Genomic DNA, 4,699 nt, shown 5'->3' with positions numbered 1-4,699 from the left:
GACTGAATCATCAGCCATCAACTGTGCTGTGTTCACCCTCCCTTATCTTACGTTCCAGTACTGAATGACTTTAATAAGTTACTCAAGCTTCCTTTATGTCCAGGGATAGATAAATCACTTGAGAAACTGAGCACGCTTGTAACTTTTTTCCTTCTGGAAATAATACTCTCAAGAGGTGGGTTGAGGAAGAGGAAAAAAATACTGTGAATAAATACCAATAAAATGGATTTTGTACCCTTTGTTTTGCTGTTTGTGGGATGACACGCAGGCTTGAGGTTCTCTCTTAAAATGTCCTTGTTTTTTTTTTTTAATAGAAAATGGCTCAGTTTGCCTACCCATTCTTTTGTTGGAGGACAGTGACAGGATGTACCAGGCCTAACTAGGCTCATCTGGCTGAAGAAGCCCTGCCCCTACAGTCCTGCTGAGCATGCTCAGACTGCAGCTCAGGTATAAAAGCTTGGAAAGAGGCTCAGTCTGGGCTGGCTGCTGAGAAAGGAGGCCCAGCCAGAGCTCCTGCAGGTGAACTGCCAGAGAGACTAGAGCTGAAAACCAGGCAACGAGACACATGCGCAACAGAGGATGTGGAGGAAGGACCCTAGAGGGAGTCCAGCAGAGTATGGTAGGAAGTAGCCCAGGGTGGGAGACTGTATCCTGAGGAGCGCAGAGTGTTGTGGTGAGAGTCCCCACGGAGTGAGCAGTCACCTGCACCACTGCTAACAGGGCCCTGGGCTGGGACCCGGTGGAGTAGAAGGGCCTGGGTCCCTCTACCAGCACCTCAGTCCCCCAACTCTTGGGGCCCTGCACCCTCTTATTACTGACTGCAGTTGCAGGGTCGCACTGCCCCAGCAAGAGGGGCACTTATTACTGACTTTGGCAGCTAGGTCGCACTGCCCTGGCCAGAGGAGTGTGGATGTAGACCCTCACTTGAGTTTCAGGATGCGCAGGGTTTGGGCCTGGTTCTGAGAATCCCAGGAGATATGGCAACTCCCTCCCCCCCCACCGAAATTGGAGAGAGGAATAAGCATATCGCCCCGTGACGTGGTGGAGAATGTGGGCATTTTAACATAAGGGGAAGAGTGAGCAGCAGAGAAACTAATTAAGAGAGAAACTGAAGGAAGAAAAGAGAATGGATCCCAACAAGTTATTTGAATGGTTACTAGAGAATCAGCAGAAATCGGCCTCACAACAGCAGCTGCTGCTGTGGTAGTTGGCCATGCAGGCCCAGCAGGATGGCTGCACTGTGGAGGTCTGTGCCAGGCCCTATCACTAACCCAGCAGAGGATGGAGCTGAGGGCAGTATGTTGAGGGTGCCCATAAGCCTGACTAAGATGGGCCCCAATGATGATCCGAAGTCGTACATGGTTACCTTTGAGAGGGTCACCACTGCTGCCCGGTAGCCTGCTGAACATTGGGCCACCATCCTCAACCCCTATTTGACTGGTGCAGCCCAAACCGCCTTTCAGAACTTAGACCCCACCCCCCAGAGGCAATGGAGTACCCCAAAGTGAGGGCAGCCATATTGGACCAGGCCTAGGTGAGTCCAGAGATGTACCACCAATGGTTATACCAGGAAAGGTTCTCTCCCGCCCACAGAGAGATATGAGACTTGTGCTGGTGATGTTTGGAGCCCGGCAGAGGATTGGGGCTGAAGTAGAAGAAGGGAGAGGCCCTAGAGCAGTTTCTACAGGTCCTACCAAAAGGTGACACGGAATGAGTGCAACAACACTGCCCAAGGATGCTTGCTGCAACCATCTCCCTGACGGGGGATTATATCGCAGCTGAAAAGCCTACCCACCTGGACCAGAAACCAAGTAAACGGAAGGTAAAAGGGACCTGGAGGGAAAATGGAGGTGTCCAGCCTTTCTATGCTGGCCCACCTCAAAGACCCAGGGCAACCTGGCTAAAAGGCCCCATTAGGGACACCCCGGTCTGAGGAGGGCTAGACCCCCCCACCATAGAATGGAAAACCTTCCCCGCAAGAGATGTCTCCTATGAAACAGAGTGGAGGCAGCTGTTACCAGTGCAGCCAGGAGGGACATTTCAGGAGGGAGTGTCCTGTCATAAATTGCACCTATTGGTAGGTGCTGGGGGTGGGACGGAGAGCCCATAAGTGAGATGCAGCCAAGATAGCGGTGCCCAGTCAAGTGAATGGAACACGCACTACTGCTCTAGTAGACACCGGCAACAGCCAAACCATCAGATAAGCAGGTGCTTGCTGCTTGCGTGACCAACAGTTGCGGTACAACTACAGTGCATCCATGGGAATGTCATGGGGAAGACACTCACCGCCATAACGTCTCCTGCCAGTAACACTGGGAATTGGCTGGTACTTGCCGGCTGGACACCTCCCTCTGGCTGGTGTCGCCTCATGTCCGTTCCGGACCCATGTTGCTCCCAGACAGTGGTGACCTCTTCAGAACACTGCCCTCTGGCAGTGCCTACCCCAGTGTCTCGCAGCCCCCTTGTGGGGGAGGAGGGGTGTTTGTTCAGTCTCTTTACTCTGGGATCCTCCCCTCCCAGAGAATCCCCAATCCCCTTATGCCCACCTTGCTTCAGTGACCCACTGCCAGTCATCATCTAGCCCCTGCGACAGGCAAACTGCAGTCTGACATGGCCACTCATCACTAGCAATGGGGTGTGGACCTGCTGCCTTTTCCTGTCCTGGCTGCCCCCCTGCAGCCCTAGTACACTCAGGCCTTGCCTCAGGCCCTGCAGCCTTGGAGTGAGGTCAGGCCAGAGGTCTCCTGCCCAGACTGCAGCCCAGGTGTAAAAGCCTGTAGAGAGGCTCCGTTTGGGCTGGTCGCTGAGGAGGCCGGAGGCCTGGCCTGAGTGCCTGAAGGAGAACCACCAGAGGGACCAGACCCGGAAACCAGCCAGAGAGATGCCTGCACTACAGCGGATTTGGAAGAAGGACCTAGAAGGAGTCCAGCGGAGTTTGGCAGGAAGTAGCCCAGGGCAGGAGATTGTATCCCAAGGAGCTCAGTATGAGAGTCCCCGCTGATTGAGCAGTCACCCGCACTGCTAATAGGGCCCTGAGCTGGGATCCGGTAGAGTAGGGAGGGCCCGGGTCCCCTTTCCACTGCCTCAATCCCCCAACCCGTGGGGCCTGCACCTGCTTACTATGATTTCGGCTGCTAGGTCATGCGGCCGTGGCGAGCAGCGTGTGGGTGTAGAACCGCATTTGAGTTTCAGGACACGCAGGGTTGGGCATGGTTCCCAGAACTCCAGGAGACACGACAGCTCCCCCACAGGGAGAGGGACAAGCGCATCACTCCACAATGACGCCGAAAAAAAGTAAAGCAGGAGGAAGACCTTCCTTAAAGAACTTTTATTTTGCAAAATGTTAGCATGCATGTGGAATGAGATGGAAAACTATAAACTATCTTGTTTATATAAATGAAGCAGTGCAATATCCTCACCATCCATAGTGGATTTCAGATACAGTTGTCTACATGTTGACATTCCTATCAGAGGCAGCAAGCGGGGGAGAGGGAGGGGAGATGGAAGCCAGTACCCCACCCCATCCCTGTGCTGCAGCATGAAGGAAGCAGGCGGGAGTTGATATGTACTGGGAGATGGCTTTTAAGTGGCTCTCCACATATGCCGGCTCCACAGACCCGCCGGTCCCCTCCACTTGCTGCTTCCTACAGAGACAGTGGGGGAGGGAGAGAGGTAGGAGCTGCCTTCCCTCTCCTCCCCATGCTGCTGCCTCTATCAGAAGCAGTCTCTGTCTGCAGGGAGCTCGGACCCCTCCCCCCCAACATACAGGGGCTCCTACCACTCCGCACTGCTGCCTTTGTGTCAGAGGTAGCAATGCAACAGAAGCCCGTCTACATGGGAAGCCGGTTTTTAACCCAGCTTACCTCACAGACTGGCTCCCGCTGGTCACCCTGCCTTTGTCTCTGAGAGGACTATAGGAAGCCTCCGCTTTACAATAGCCTGATTTATGACCTCACACGCTTACGACCTTTTCTGTAAGTGCGGAAGGGGCCGTAATCCCCCGTCTAAGTCCTCAACGCCGCATTTACGACAGCGTAAAATGCCTGTCGTAAATGCGGGCTCGAATTATGACGCCCCAGACTTGCAACGCTATCTCCAGAGCCAATTGCATCGCAAATTGAGGGCAGCCTGTACTGAATAGTCAAGTAACTACTGAATTTTGATTTGAGTATTCTGACATGCTATCTAACATCCCTAGTTTCAGATGTGATACTTCTATCTAAAAAAGGAATATCACAGGAATAGAAGGGAGAGAAGCAATGACTATGATTGGCATCTTACTGAGTGTTTATATTGGAAAAGAGATGAGATTTGTGTGTCTCATTCATAACCCTCTTCTAACTTTCACATAGAAGGCAAATTGGTTGTTCCTATTTACCTTTGGTTATATGACAAGCCCGATGTTCACTTGGCAAGATTTAAAACCACAAGGAAATGAGTAGTCCTGTGGCACCTTAGAGCAGGGGTGGGCAATAATTTTCACAGGGAGGGCCACTTAATTTTGATATGGTCACAGGCCAGCTCCAGCCCCTGGAAAGGACAGAAGGGGTGGGGCTAGGGACTAGCCTCCCCCTAGTGTTGTCTGGGGCTGGATGTTTTGATTTAAAAATACAAGAAAAGGCTCCCAGCCCCACTGCCTGGGGTTGCTGCAGCTATTTAATGTGCTTGCGGCTCCGGCCCCTGCCAAGATAGAGTTGAA

Source organism: Pelodiscus sinensis, chromosome 2, assembly GCF_049634645.1.
Source record: "Pelodiscus sinensis isolate JC-2024 chromosome 2, ASM4963464v1, whole genome shotgun sequence".
Classification (NCBI taxonomy): Eukaryota; Metazoa; Chordata; order Testudines; family Trionychidae; genus Pelodiscus; species Pelodiscus sinensis.
Note: the sequence above shows the minus strand (reverse complement) of the source record.